This window comes from Geotrypetes seraphini, chromosome 19 (assembly GCF_902459505.1).
Source record: "Geotrypetes seraphini chromosome 19, aGeoSer1.1, whole genome shotgun sequence".
NCBI classification, from domain to species: Eukaryota; Metazoa; Chordata; class Amphibia; order Gymnophiona; family Dermophiidae; genus Geotrypetes; species Geotrypetes seraphini.
The window spans coordinates 11,143,253-11,159,373 of record NC_047102.1 but is presented as its reverse complement, the minus strand read 5'-3'; the positions used below and the strand labels follow the sequence as shown (position 1 = coordinate 11,159,373).

The 16,121-nt window shown below is 42.8% G+C and overlaps 1 protein-coding gene across 3 annotated transcripts in view; it reads right to left on the bottom strand.

Annotated features, from left to right (window-relative positions):
* The window catches only part of TSPAN18 (tetraspanin 18), a 106,644-nt gene that overhangs the window by 34,823 nt on the left and 55,700 nt on the right, over positions 1-16,121 (bottom strand). Inside the window, exon 1 of one of the 3 annotated variants that reach the window (XM_033928518.1) lies at positions 9,610-9,660. The exons of the other annotated variants lie outside the window; for them this stretch is intronic. The gene's annotated coding sequence lies outside the window, so the exon portion shown is untranslated. Of the gene's footprint in view, positions 1-9,609; positions 9,661-16,121 lie in introns of those variants that run through there. 3 annotated transcript variants of the gene reach the window in all.

Here is a 16,121-nt window from a genome sequence, read left to right as displayed (position 1 = left end):
CAAGTGCAAAATTGTCTGACAATCTGTTTGCATGACTTGGCCACAGAACCTATTTTTGTTCATGACGTTTAGTTTCCTGAAATGTCTATAAGGAAACAGATCCACTAGCGGAAAAAAATCATGCAAGCAAAATGTTATACAAAAAAATACTGTGAGACTATGGCCAGCTTTTATATTTAACCATCCAAAGCAAAAAAAAAAAAAAAAAAGTAGTCTCATTTGATTGAGGCCTGCTATTTTAAAATTGCATGGATACAGGCTTTCCGAGGAGAGTGTGGTGCAGTGGATAGAGCTACAGCCTCAGGACCCTGAGGTTGTGGGTTCAAACCCCACACTGCTCCCTGTGACCCTAGGCAACTCACTTAATCCTCCACTGCCTCAGGTACATTAGATAGATTTTGAGCCGACAGGGAAAATGCTTAAAGTACCTGTCATAATGTCATGATGTCATAATGCCTCATTCCACCAATAAGAGCCAACCTCATCAGTGATGTCACAATAGCTTCATTGTTCTATACTTGTGTCACTTCTGATGTTGTATTGGAGGAGAGTGTGGTGAAGTGGTTAGAGCTACAGCCTCCGTCATCTGAGGTTGTGTGTTCAAACCCCACACTCCACCCTGGACAAGTCACTTAATCCTCCACTGCCACCAGGTACATTACATAGATTGTGAGCCCACTGGGACAGATAAGGAAAATACTTGAAGTACCTGCATGTAAACCGCTTTGAGTGTGGTTGTAAAACTACAAAAAGGTGGTCTACAAGTCTTGATACCTTTCTTCCCAAGTCATAATTTTGGCCCTCTGCAAACCAGATATGGAGGGAACATACCTGGGAACTTCTGAGCTGTGTTTACCCTGAGATTCAGTGTGGAGATTAGCAGGAGGGAAGTCAAACAAGGGGGGGGGGACTTTGGGAAAGAGAAGAGCACGTCAACGTTGCCTCTTCCACTCAGCCCCTTCCCCTTCAAACACATTCTCCATCTCCCTCTCTTTCCTCCTACCTTCAGGAGATGATTTGACTGCTCTCTAATCTCTCCCTAACAGTGCCCCAGAAGCTCCTTCTCATCCCCAGAACCAACCAGCTGGCATAAAATCCCAGCGCCCAAGTTTGGGTGTAGGAAGCTCAACTCAGAATGCTTCATGCCAAATTTGGATGCCTTTTACCGAATCTAGACTTATGTGCACCTAACTGGATTCAGTAAATGGCGTTCAAACTTCGGCACTTAATGGAATTTCAAGAATGGGTGTTTCAGGATTGGTGTCATTTATAGAATAGCATGTTATATGGCCTTCATAGCAAAGGAGGTGTGTTGCGGATAAGGGACCTTCAGATTGCCGATCGGGTAGCTTAACCCAACCAGGCTGCAATCTTCATTGATCCAGCAAGGGTATCTTTCTTTTACTTTCTTATCTATTAATCTGTTTTAGGCCCTCTTTTACAAAGGCGTGCTAAGCGTTTTAGCGTGGATTTAGCGGCCATAGGATAACATGCATGCGTTAGCGATTATCGCGTGTTTAGCGCACCTTTGTAAAAGAGAAGGTTTTTAAAATCTTTTTAGATATTGCATACGAACGTGTTAAACTTATCTTACAGCGCCACCTCTTCCGACGTGAGCCCCGTTTCAGTGCTTTGGCGAGGGAATGAGGTGCGATTGCATACCGTTGCCAACCATAAGGTTTCCTATCAGCTGTACTTCGAACCGCTGCACAATTTCACATTTCAAATTGTAAATTGACACTTTGTAAAATAAAATAACACTCTTTTCAGCTACAGCGGCAGGGTTAAGTGTCACAGGAAATGATCCGATTGCCACATGCAACCAAATTAACCGGTTGGCAGATGATGTTCCTTGCCAATTAATTTGAATTTTGGCCAGACTGATTTTTATTTACTTTGCACTTTGTCATTTATTTGTCCAGGGTAAGATTTTTTAAGGCATTATATAGATATTTCTTTTTACTTACAGTATTTTTTTGTGTGTTTATATTTTCTAGCTCATTGAAACTTTTATTGGTTGCGAAGCCTTTTCGTAACATCGCTCTGCTTGCAATGAGTTGGATTTTTGTCAATATCTTTTTGTCTAGCTTAGAGAAATATATGGATTTTGGGAATGCATTTGGGATGGAGTGCAAGAAGTGAGAAATCCTCTCAAGCCAAAAAAATCTCCCAGCTATCATTGGTTCTGTTCCTGGAATCTGTTACCCGACGGTGGAACAATGATTTTTTTTGCTGCTGCCTCTTGACGTGATCTCCTAAACCTCAACTGAGACTGTTCTCTACTAAAAAGAAGTCAGGAATGAGAGAAAATGTAAGTGTAGGTTGAGGCAAGCATTGGAGGTCCACCAAGAATATTAAAGGGGGGTGGGGGCTGCCAAGACTTCACTGAGCATACCAAAGCTAAATCCACCATTGAATCGTGTAAAATGATCATACCATGAAATTTCATTGCAAATGAAACTCTCCTCGACTATAAAACAGTCATCTGGAATACACTATGAACAACACTTCCAGTCTTTTCTGTGGAGCAACAGGGGTTCAGTAATCTCAGGATGTGCCCAATAGCCCGTACATGATGATCGTCCACCATTTTGTGCTACTTTTGTACAGATGGAGTTTGCCGCCGTTTTCAGGCTGACAAAACAGGGCTTCTACAGTCTTTATACCAAACTCCATGGCAACAAAGCAGCCTCCATGTTTCGTATTTAGAATGGCACGATTCTTGAGGCTCTTACTAGCGAGCAGTAAAGCCTGACTAAGGGATTTCTGGTATTTCTCAGAATTATGAAATGCAAACAGGGCTAATTAGTGTGCGTCTGGACAGGCCTTAACCTTGTCTGGGGAGTAATTGGGAAGGCAGCTGCTTTCTAAACCCTCCCTCCTACTGGGTTGCAGTAAAGGGCAGCTCTCTCACTCGGCTCCATGGGGCTTTATAATCAGCATTTTCAAAAGAATACAGAGGAGTAAGCGCACATATACTGAACGCATGGTTTATAGACACAAAAACTGCCTGAATTAGGAATGCATACGAAAAAATGCATGCATGGACAGTAGCCTGAATGATCAGCACTACAGCTCAGAGGTTTCGAGAGGTTAGAGATGCTTCATTCCGGTTGGAAACAATAAAGGAAATGTCAATGGCCTATCCCTTGTCATTGGCGTAACTGGTTTTAAGAAAGGTTTGGACAAATTCCTGGAGGAAATGTCCAGAATCTGTTATTAAAACATGGGGGAAGCCTCTGCTTGCCCTGGATCAGTAGCATGGAATGTTGCTACTCTTTGGGATTCTAGAATCTTGCTATTCTTTGAGATTCTGTATGGAATGTTGCTACTCTTTGGGTTTTGGCCAGGTACTAGGGACCTGGATTGGCCACCATGAGAACAGGCTTGATACTGGGCTTGATGGACCATTGGTCTGACCCAGTATGGCTATTCTTATGTTCTTACGTGAGCCAAGTATAGGACAATCAAGCCATTGTAACATCACTGATGAGGTTGGCTCTAAGGCACCGTGGAATGAGGCATTATGACATCACAGCTCTGGAATGTTGCTCTCATTGGGGTTCCAGAATGTTGTTACTCTCTGGGATTCCGGAATCTTGCTATTCTTTGAGATTCTGCATGGAATGTTGCTACTCTTTGGGATTCTAGAATCTTGTTATTCTCTGGGATTCCGGAATCTTGCTATTCTTTGAGATTCTGTATGGAATGTTGATACTCTTTGGCCAGGTACTAGGGACCTGGATTGGCCACCATGAGAACAGGCTACTGGGCTTGATGGACCATCGATCTAGCCCAGTAAGGCTATTCTTATGTTCTTACGTGAACCAAGTATAGGACAATCAAGCCATTGTAACATCACTGACGAGGTTGGCCCTGAGGCACCGTGGAATGAGGCATTATGACATCACAGCTCTGGAATGTTGCTCTCATTGGGGTTCCAGAATGTTGTTATTCTTTGAGATGCTGGAATGTTGCTACTCCTTGGGTTTTAATATGTAAAAAGGCCTTAAATATATATCATCCCTAAAACTCAATTGATGACAAGAGAAAATAGAAAGGGAAGATGATAATTATTAATAGATCAATTCTGACTATACTTGTAAACTATGTCAAAGCCATCATAGCATCTAATGGATCGATGATCTGATACTCGCTCAAATTTTTATGGAGAGACCAATAAGCTTTATAAGCCGGCGACACCAGAAGACCACCTAGAAGACATTGGTCTCTCCATAAAAATTTGCGCGAGTATCAGACTGGCTCACTATATCCCTTTCACGCTTGTCTTGCGCTGACAATGCCGGTTTCTTTTGTTTAGCATTCTAAGGCAACTCGAGTTTGGAAGTTCCCCCGAAGAAGACCCGGTTCAGGGTTGAAACGCCTCTAAAAATAAAGGGCGTCGGGAGTTGTTTAGCATATCAACGTTGATGGTGGCTGGTTCCACCTCATGATAAAGCTAAGTGTTGCCTGCTTTTCTTTCATTTCTTTATTTTCTCCTTTTTTGTCCATCAGTAGTTTTGCACATCATATATATTTTTTTACATTTAATAAGCTGTTTTGCACATAATATTATTTATCTGTTACTTTTTTCACATGCACTTCACGCACTTTACATAAAGTTTTCTTAAGCTATAAATTTATTGAACTTTAAAAGGATTTTTCAAAAGGATTCTCTAAATTTTCATAATTCTATTTTTCTAAATGTGTTATAATAAATCTAGTGATATTAAATTTATTAGGGAATAAAACATTAAATAAATACATTAGGGAATAAAATTAAGTTACTGAATAAATTAAAAAAAATTTTTGGTAGGGGGTGGTGGACATAGATGATTATAACAATATACAAGACAGGAACCTGTAATGGTATACATCATAAGAGGTTCCTAAGACTGAAGTCTGTATAATTTATATGTCCAAGATATATTCACCCGAAGTGGTTCAAAACACAATATACAAAAATGATACCAAATACCACTTCCAGAGAGTAAGTATCTAAAATTAATTCTACAATGATTGTAACTACTCAGGAAAAGGCCTCAGAATGGGAGCTTACCTTACGCAAAGTCCTATCATGGACTGAAACTTCAGCGTAATTGCTCCTGCTCCAATCACTGGCCCCAAAAACCTGAGGATGTATTCAATACAGTTTACTTCAAGTTTGAATAAATATAATTTTTAAACTTTTTATAAGACCTTTATGTAAACTGTAACTTTTTAATAAACTATAGATACATCTCTCTATTAGTTTGCAATAGAATTTGACAACTAAGTACTTATCTTAATCGTTGTCATTATTAGTTCAGAAGTTGCCTGTAAGTTGCCGAAAATTGCCGACGTGGCCAGCGTTTCGTGGACTTATCACTCGGTCCACTGCTTCAGGGCCATAGGCAAAAACATGCAGGCATAGGCAAAAACAAGGCAGCTTTCTATGGAACTTTTAGGGACAGATTACATATCAGTAAAAGCAGATCTGCAATTTCATGTTTGAGTTTGTTCAGTATCCTGGAAAATATACCATCCAGTCCAGGTGATTTATCACTCTTCAACTGGTTGATTTGGCTCAGTACGTCTTCCAGGTTCACCAAAATTTCTTCCGGGTTTTCTGCGTTGTCACCCTTAAAAACCATTTCAGGTTCAGATAGATCTCTTCTTTTTCCATAAAGACTTCACTCAGTCTCTCTGCTATGGAACTTTCCATAGAAAGCTGCCTTGTTTTTGCCTATGCCTGCATGTTTTTGCCTATGGCCCTGAAGCAGTGGACCGAGTGATAAGTCCACGAAACGCTGGCCACGTCGGCAATTTTCGGCAACTTACAGGCAACTTCTGAACTAATAATGACAACGATTAAGATAAGTACTTAGTTGTCAAATTCTATTGCAAACTAATAGAGAGATGTATCTATAGTTTATTAAAAAGTTACAGTTTACATAAAGGTCTTATAAAAAGTTTAAAAATTATATTTATTCAAACTTGAAGTAAACTGTATTGAATACATCCTCAGGTTTTTGGGGCCAGTGATTGGAGCAGGAGCAATTACGCTGAAGTTTCAGTCCATGATAGGACTTTGCGTAAGCTCCCATTCTGAGGCCTTTTCCTGAGTAGTTACAATCATTGTAGAATTAATTTTAGATACTTACTCTCTGGAAGTGGTATTTGGTATCATTTTTGTTAATTTATATGTCCACCACATTTTTTGTCCTAAATATTTAATAGGAATTTTGATTTAGTGTTAACAAATATTTTTTATACATATATAACTTTTTGGTACTCATCGATCCATTAGATGCTATGATGGCTTTGACATAGTTTACAAGTATAGTCAGAATTGATCTATTAATAAGTATCATCTTCCCTTTCTATTTTCTCTTGTCACTCCTTGGGTTTTAGCCAGGTACTAGTGACCTGGATTGGCCACCGCGAGAACGGACTACTGGGCTTCATAGACCATTGGTCTGACCCAGTAAGGCTATTCTTATATTCTTATGACAACAAGCAGGAAAAAACAAGAAATTTCATGATCGCATGAGTTACATATCAATAGTTCACCCTATTTTGGAAGAGTGGAGGAGTAGCTTAGTGGTTAGACATCTAACCACTTGACATTCCAAGAAGTCCAGGTCAAATCTTGCTGCTGCTTCTTGTGATCTTGGGCACATCACTTAACCCTTGAGTACGAAATTAGATTGTGAAACCTCGGGGAACAGGGAAATACTTAGGGTACCTGAATGTAACCCATGTTGAGCTACTATTGAAAAAGGTGGGAATAAAATCCACATTAGTAAATATCAGAAGAGCCTGGGTGGGGGGGGGGGGGGAATTTGTCCCCAAAGTCTTTGATCTTCTGATTCAGTAAGTCTCATTGGACTCGTACAGCACTGTTTGGTGAATGCATTCCTTAGAAATGTTCTGCTACGGAGTCAGCTGGCCATTTGGCTACATCCTGTCCTTATGGCCATAATGGCATGACAAAGGGACTGTTGTCCATCACTAGTTAAGAGACAGAAGGCTTGCTTTCTGCACAGGAAATGAGAAAACGCATGGGCCATGGATCTTAATTACGAAGAGAAGCTTTGCAAATTCCATTCCCGTATTAGGAATGTGTCTCAAATGCTAAGACCATTTCAAAGTGACGTCTTTATATTCTCTGCCGGAGCATTGTAGGCCCGAGCCTGGCTAGTCAATGTCGGGCCATTTTCGGTGACTGGCAATGAATATTCAGTCCGCTTTAGGCTGCTCGAAACTTAGCCGGCTAAGGCAGTATTAAGTTGGCCAGTTGAGTTTCTAGTGGCCAAAGACAGAGCAGCAACTTAAAGGACTAAGTTTGGCCGCTAGCGCTTTTAATTTCATGGATAGCTGGCTAAGTTGCATGACGTAGCCTGCTAGCCACTAAGGGGGAAATTCTAGAAATGGCGCCCCACCGTTGCCTAAGTTAATTAACAAACACCAATTAAAACAGCAAATGAACACAATCTTAAAGCACCTACTGGGGCCTAAATAAAACGCACCAGAATCACGCTTATGTAGATGCTTTATGGTACCTAATGCCACAGTGGGCGTGGCTAATGCTGTAAGTGGCATTAGGTGCCATAAAGCGGCTACGTAGGTGCAACTCACAGCAAGGCAAGTGCCAGAAATGTAGGCCTGGAAAACCCTGGCCTATGTTCCCAGCGCCTATCTTTCCCGGAGGCGCTATTCTCAATATGGCACCATTGCGTGATTGACGCATGATCAGCGGCTGATTTTTAGGTGTCCACTGATATCAGTACCATATAGAGAATCCGGCCGTAAGGCTAATATTCACCGTCCATTTCGCACTGAATATTATCGCTTAGCCAGTTTAGCGCTATTTAAATGGCTCAGGAGCAGTGGCATAGCGAGAGTGAGAGGCACCTGGGGTGATGGTGCCCCTCCCCTGCTGCACACGTGCCCATTCCCTTCCCCCTTACCTCTTTAACTTTCCCGGTGCGAGCAGCATCACCAACTTCCTGTCGGCTCTCCCTCTGACATCACTTCCTAGGTGCGGGACCCAGAAGTGACATCAGAGGGAGAGCCAATGCTGGCAAAGAGCTAGCGGTACGGTGGGGGGGGGGAGTGGGAAGGAGCAGGGGAGCAGCGAGAAGGACAGGTGCCGGCGCCCCCACCAAGATGGCACCTGAGGCGGACTGCCCCCCCTCCCCTTACTACACAACTGGCCAGGAGTCACTCTATCATTGGGTGATATCATGTCATTGGGTGATATCATGTTTGCTCATATCCCAGCTCTGCATATGATCAGATCAGTTCACTCCACAGTAGGGTGGCCAGATGTCTGGATTTCCCCTGGGGAGGGGTGGGGGGTGGGAGTCTGGATAGCTTTTCATAACCCGGCACTTTGTCCGGGTTTTGAAAATCTTCCAACAAATCGCCCTCGGGCGGATGATACTCAATGATGGCGCGTGACATTATCGCTTCACATCCGCGCACGCGCGGTGCCCTCTTGCCCGATGAGAACAGGCAGCGTAATGGGGTGTAACAGGGCAGGGATGGGTGGAACCGGGGGTGGGTCTAGGGGTCCAGATTTTCCATTTGGAAAATCTGGTAACCCTACTCCAATGAGGACATGGATGGCCAAGCAAAGGACACACTGAAAACATTTTTTAAAACTCTCTTTTTGCCTGATAATTTGCCACATGTGCCAAACTGGCAGAGAAAGTGGCAAAAGAGGGCAAGCAGTCGAGAAAATTCACAATTTTCTCTCTGCTCAGATTAGTTGTCTGGCCTGGGGACAGGACGCAACGCATCTGGCTTCCCTCGCTGCTGTTTCGCGCACAGTTTTTCCCTGCTCGCTCTTGTGTGGGATGGCTTTGACTTTCTCTTGTCAGCACGGTTGAAATGTGCATCTGAGATCTTATTTCGTCCAACGCAGGAGGAAATTGACTTCTCCCTCTTGGTTCTCCAGTGTTACACAGCATGCGCTCGCTCCCTCTTGCGGTTCCCATTTCGGGGATTTTTTTTTTTTTGTCTACACATTTCTGTTTCTAATTTGTGCTCACACAGGACCAGATGCACTGCAACGGTGCTTTCCAAGTCGGTTGCCAGGGACCACCCAGCCAGTCAGGTTTTCAGGATAGCCACAATGAATAGGCATAAGGGAAATCACATACTAAGAAGACATTGCTTGCAAATCTACGGCATAGTCATTGTGGATATCCAGAAAACCCAACTGGGCAGGAAGTCCCCGAGGACTGGACTTAAAACCACTGTACTGTAATGTTCTTCTGTATCATTCTAAGGGAAGAGTTGTTTAGTATATCTGGCTTTAACTCTGTAGTTTGGGCCACATGATTTTCGCCTAAATCTGCTGGAACCTCTGGAGTGGCCTAGTGGTTAGAGCAGCACCCTAAGGATGTGGGTTTAATCCTGGAGCTGTTCCTTAGACTGTGAGCCTACCAAGGTGGATGGGGAAAATACCTAGGGTACCTGATTTTAAAACTTGCCGTAATACGCCTTGGGTGAATCTCTCTTCATAGAGGGGATTAATAAATCCCAATAAACAAATAGAAACATGACGGCAGATAAAGGCCAAATGGCCCGTCCAGTCTGCCCATCCACAGTAACCATTACCTCTTTCACTCTCCGAGAGATCCCACGTGCCTATCCCAGGCTTTCTTGAAATCAGACACAATCTCTGTCTCCACCACCTCTTCTGGGAGACTGTTCCACGCATCTACCACCCTTTCTGAAAAAAAGTATTTCCTCAGATTACTCCGGAGCCTATCACCTCTTAACTTCCTCCTATGCCCTCTCATTGCAGAGCTTCCTTTCAAATGAAAGAGACTCGACTCATGCGCATTTACATTACGTAGGTATTTAAACATCTCTATCATATCTCCCCTCTCCCAACTTTCCTCCAAAGTATACAGATTGAGATCTTTAGGTCACGAAGACCACACACCATTTTAGTAGCCTTCCTCTGGACCGACTCCATCCTTTTTAGATCTTTTTGAAGGTGCGGCCTCCAGAACTGTCTCATCATAAAGTACATCAAGACCATACCAAGCTGTGGTTGCACCCTGTGTGACTCACTCACTAGCATTCACCCACCCCGCCCATTTTGCCACAACCAATGAGAGGAGAATGAGCTGGGAGCAATTTCAGCACCCTTCCAATTGTGTTCTAGTGCTGCCCGATTCAGGGAAATAATTTTCAATTCGATTCGGCCTATTGAATTGATTTTTTTGATTCGATTCACTTTTCCCACCCTGTAAGGATTTTTTTTTTTTTTTTTTCCCAAACGTTCTGGCGGTTTTATTTTGTAGCCTCTTCACCCCCGCCTGGGCTTTTGATAAGATGGCTGTAGCAGTGGCAGGACCATTAGCTTGAGTTGGGAGCTTCTCAGGCCTCATATTATTACTAGGTTTTCCCGCCTAGTTATGCCCCCCCTAGCCCCGCCCCCCCCGCTCTTGTCAGGCAGGGAGGAAGTCCGCGCATGCACAGCTGTCACGCCATGACATCACACGCGTGTGCGCTTGATGTCATGGCGTGATGGCCGCGCTGGCGCAACACAGCTTTTCAAAACCCGGACAAAGTGCTGGGTTTTGAAAAGCCGTCCGGACTCCCGGACATGTCCTCAAAAGGGGGAAATCCGGGCGTCTGGTAACCCTACATAGAAAGGCCGCTCTGTAAGGGAACAAAAAGCCCTGCTAGAGGAGATGAAAGAGGACCGACTCCAAGCTCTTTTTCATCCCATGTTGGTCTCATTAGCACCAGCTCCACAACGCCGAGACAAGTGAAATCATGTCGTACATCCAGACAAAATAATTCTACAACATACATCCCACATTTCAAATGGAAACAGAAGACGCACTGCCCACACACTGGTACGATTTGCAGTTTGTCAAGACTGAGTGCGAGAAGACCAACCTGATCCAATTTAAACAGCTCTAGCAAGGGGACATTGTTCAAATTATTAAAACCTAGGTCGGGCTGTTTAAATGGGACCGGGCTGCACAATTTTGACATTACTGGCTATGCACCCTTTATGGGGGGAGAGTGTGGCGCAGTGGTTAAAGCTCCAGCCTCAGCACCCTGAGGTTGCGGGTTCAAATCCAAGCTGCTCCTTGTGACCCTGGGCAAGTCGCTTAATCCCCCCATTACCCCAGGTACATTAGACAGATTGTGAGCCCACCAGGACAGACAGGGAAAAATGCTAGAGTACCTGAATAAATTCATGTGAACAGTTCTGAACTCCCTGGAGAGAATGGTATAGAAAATTGAATAAATAAAGAGTGTGAAAAGTGTCTGTCTCTGGTAACCAGAGCTCATACGGTGATGTCATAATGCCTCATTCCACCAATAAGGGCCAACCTCCTCAGTGATGTCACAATGGCTTGATTGCCCTTTCACTACATTTTGACTTCTAGAGTGGGGCAGTGGTTAAAGCTACAGCCTCAGCACCCTGAGGTTGCGGGTTCAAATCCAAGCTGCTCCTTGTGACCCTGGGCAAGTCGCTTAATCCCCCCCCATTACCCCAGGTACTTTAGATAAGATTGTGAGCCCACCGGGACAGACAGGGAAAAATGCTTGAGGACCTGAATAAAATTAATGTAAACTATTCTGAGCTCCGCTGGGAGAACACTATAGAAAATTGAATAAATAAATAAGGCGTACTAATCGATTTAGAGCACGCTAAGTGGTTTAGCGCATGGTGAGTGAGCCTTAGTAAAAGGACCCCTTATTTATTTAAAAACTTCTAGTTCGCTTACATCCTAAATGGATTCCAAAATCACATACACAAAATACAGATAACATATAGAATGCATAATAAACTTATAGAATGCATAATAAACATATAGAATGCATAATAAACATATAGAATGCATAATAAACAATGAGACAGAAATATATTACTCATACATTGTCCTTCAAATTTTAAACAAAAAATAAACATACTTTAGCCCCACCTCCCCCCCCAAAAAAACCCCAAACGCTTCACAAATCACATGATTATAACACAGCACCTAATGCTAAATCCTTCTAACTTTTATAAGCACCAGACTCCCTGATCTATTTCATCCTATAGCTGAATTTTCGGTGTAATATTTCACTTTGATAAATCCCAGTTCATCCATGTCGCAACTGGGATTCTTGCGCAGTCTGCAGGAGGAACGTGGGGGGGCTCAGCTCTGCCTTTTCATCCCTTGCTTCAAACCATTTGGGGGAATTTCTCGATAGGGAAAGCTTTAGAGCATAGCGGACGTTGAAAAAACCCCCAAGGCTCGCCCTAAAGGCCGCAAGCAACGCAGATCAGGAAAACGCCAGTTGCCACTATCTGCATACGAGGTCTACGGCGTGCAAGTGGAGGAGTGGCCTAGTGGGTGAGATCAGCTGCCTCCGCACCCTGAGGTTGCGAGTTCAACTCCCACTGCAGCTCCTTGGGCCCCAACTAAGTATCTGTCTAAAATATGTAGACCACACAGCAAAAAAACAGTCCTGTCTATCAAGTGCCATCCCCCTTGCAAGGCCTGTGTTCAAGGTAGTATCACATTCATTTTTCTAATGACAGAAGTGTGGCAATCCAGCACTTTCAACTGCAAAAGAGGTTTTCCAGGCCGCAGTGCTGTTTTCCAAACACAGTGTCAACACTTTTCCCCTGACAAGTCATTACACAGGATATAATCAAATATGAAAGGATTTTATTAACACCTAAGTACTGGGAACATTGTCTTTAAAATGATAATAGGTTTCCAGTGGTGTATCCCCCCCCCCTCTTTTATTCACACCTATTTAAATACATGCAAATTCTGAGAAGATACATTTCAGCACAGCGGCATCGCACAATTACACATTATCTTAGGCTACAATTTAAACAAGCATTGATTTGACCCCAGTACACAATGCTCAGGAGGGATGTGTCCTCGTTAGTTTCAAGTTTATTCAGTTTTTGATGAATCGCCTATTATAAATTCTAGGCGATGTACATGTAACAATTTTAATATAAGAAACTTACAAGATAATTCAAAAATACAAGATACAAATGATACATACATGAGTTTAGGGAGAGAGGGGAAAAAGTTACAATAATAGGGTATTGTTAAAAAAAAAGGAAAGAACAATAGGGAGGGTATTTATAAAACCAGAGCACAATGTAAAAAAGAATTAAGAAAGCTGTGTTAAAAATCATAGGCATCTTTAAATAAATAAGTCTTTAAAAGTGATTTGAATTTAACAGAATCAGGTTCAGATCTAATATACTGTGGTAACATATTCCACCATTGAGGGCCCATAACTGTAAAAATATCTAGTCTTCTGGTTCCAATAACCTTTAAAGATGGTACTGAAAGGAGACTCTGTTCCGATGATCTTAACGAGCGTTTTGGCTTGTATGGAATTAATAACTTAGATATGAACTGCGGTTCATTAAAAGCTAATGTTTTAAAAATAAGAAACATTATTTTAAACATGATCCTATGCCCAATGGGTAACCAATGTGCATCCTTCAAAAGAGGTGAGACATGGTCATACTTTTTTGCATTATAAACTAATTTTACGGCAATGTTCTGCTTGCAAAATGATTTAATGCTTATTAATCTACAAACCAATATGTTTACAATCAATATGCGTGCATTAAAAAGTTATAAAATAACAAGAAGGCAAGCAATCTGTAAAATCCCATATGACGCAAACAGAGAGCAGATCGCACGAAGAAAGCCCGTAAAAATATTTAGGGCTAGATCCACTAACCTCCCTGCTCTGTGGGCGATCTGATCCGCTCCTTGGCCGGCCGACTGATCCACAACACGTCCTCATGCAAATGGGGGCGATCGGAGGCACGCCCCCCCCCACACCGACGACACGGATCGCTGCAGAGCGATCCCGACGGGATGCGCAGACCGTCTCCTTTGCCTGTGGATGGTCTGCGCATGCGCTTGCTGTCCGTGAACAAACGTTGCTTTTTTATTTTCTGACTTTTTGTTTTTACTCGCGAAAGCCGGTTAAAACCACAGGCTCGCACTACAGGGAAGGGCGGCAGAGCAGGAGAGGCAGGCAGGGCGGCAAAGAGGCAGGAAAGGACGTGAGCGACTGGTCCTCGGCAGTCGTTTCTTCTCGATCGGCCAGCCCAGTCGGTGTTCCTGAATTTTGTTTAGTGAATCGAGGCTCTTCCCACTTTGCATGCCGTTTCCCCTCATTTGCATGCACGGGTTGGATCAGGTGCGGGAGGAAGGTTAGTGAATCGGGTCAGGGGGCTTATCAGTATTCAGTGGCTGCAGAGAGTCGGTGTAAGCAGATTCACCTAGGGTTACCGGAAGTCCGGATTTCCCTCGAAATCGCGTCAGGAAGGGGCATCTGCGTATGCGCGGACGAGATGCGGTGACGTCATGGGGCGAGGCTGAACTGGGCGGGCCTGGGGGGGCGTGGCCATGGGGGGGGTCTGGATTTTCCTTCGGGAAAATCTGGTAACCCTAGATTCACCGCAGCAGCTGGCATTGCAGACTGCGTTTCTGGTTTTATAGCAAGTAGGTGAGGTTACCTGAACACACCTTGTGTGGGCGAAACAGGTATTTATTGATGATATACAGAGAAGGGCAACAAATCTCTTTCTCTTAAAACTCCGGCTTTTATATATAAATCATTAATCCCTTACACCACGAATAGAACATTAAGATCTACCGACCAACATCTACTGACAATTCCGTCCCTTAAAATCATAAACACAAGACGCCAATATATTTTTTCCGTTACTGCGCCCCAAACCTGGAATTCTTTACCTTACCACTTGAGACAAGAAGTCAATCTAGAGAAATTCAAAAGTAACCTGAAAACCTTTCTATTTAATGATGCCTTTATAAATTAACAATAATTTCATCATAAATCAATTTCAAGATCAAGCTTTACCCCTTCCTCATGTACCTTCCCTAAATGTTATCCCCATCTTTATTTTTATATTGTAACTTCTTGCCCATTTCTTTCCCATATGTTTCTAGTATTGTCATTTTGTCTTAAGTTCAGTCAACAATCTTCAATGTATTACTATGTTATATTGTAATTTTTATAATGTACATCGCTTTGAATTAAGATAAAGCGATTAATCAAAACTGAATTAAACTTGGAAACTTGGATAAAATGGTAAATAAATATTTTGGGGGGCTTTCTTTGTGTGATCAGCTCTTCGTTTAAAAAGTTCAAATTCAGAGTAAAAATAATAATAATGAAACAATGTGTGAAACAAACTGAAAAAAAATGTCTGAAAATCGGGGGAAAAAGTCTTAAAACGAACCAAATTTCTCTTCATATATATCCAGAAAACAGTCACATGTACAACTACAGGGAATAGTGGTCAACAGACTGGGAAATGAAAGGACGGTCAGTAGGCGTCTCTATCAAGCTGTGCATGACCAATGGAATACCGTGCTACGACATGCCACGTAACATTATACATCCCAGCCCCCAAAAATTCTTACTCATCTACTTTCAGTAAAGCCAATGTGCTCCTCTCAATCAAACAACAGGCGGCAAGGGGCACCCCCCTCCCCCCCCCACCTATTTCTTGGTTTTTCCATGTGTCCCAGCAATTATGTTGCAGGATGTTGCTTAAGCTGTTCGTTCCAGCACGTTAGCCGGCCAGCAGAAATATTCAGTTCCTGAGACACCAGAAGACCTCCAAGGCCAGCCTAGCCAGATGTTGGCTGACGAAAGCCAAGTTAAGTCATGAATAGGAAACGGACAGATATTCAAGTCAAACCAGTTCAAAATTTCCACTCGCACAAGCTGTTGGTCCTGCTCTTGCGGCTTCCACTTCACAGGCCAATTAGACAGGGCATGGAAGGATATTCCATGGAATGAGGATATTGTCCAATCTGCTATTGTATTACATTGTTTCCATTATACATCGTTTCCCCCAAGATGCTTATAAACATCCTCCTCCTCTGCTTCCTTCTCCTTTACTCAACATACCTGATTATCACAAACTGGAGAACAAGGGGAGAACCTAAAAACCTCCTTACTAGTAAATTAATGTTATTTTACATGAACAAAAAAGGAGAAGCCACATCTGGATAAAGCATTAATCTATTCGTAGCATTTTTTTTTTTACCATTTCACTTCTCTAACATCTTAATATGAGAACATATACACTT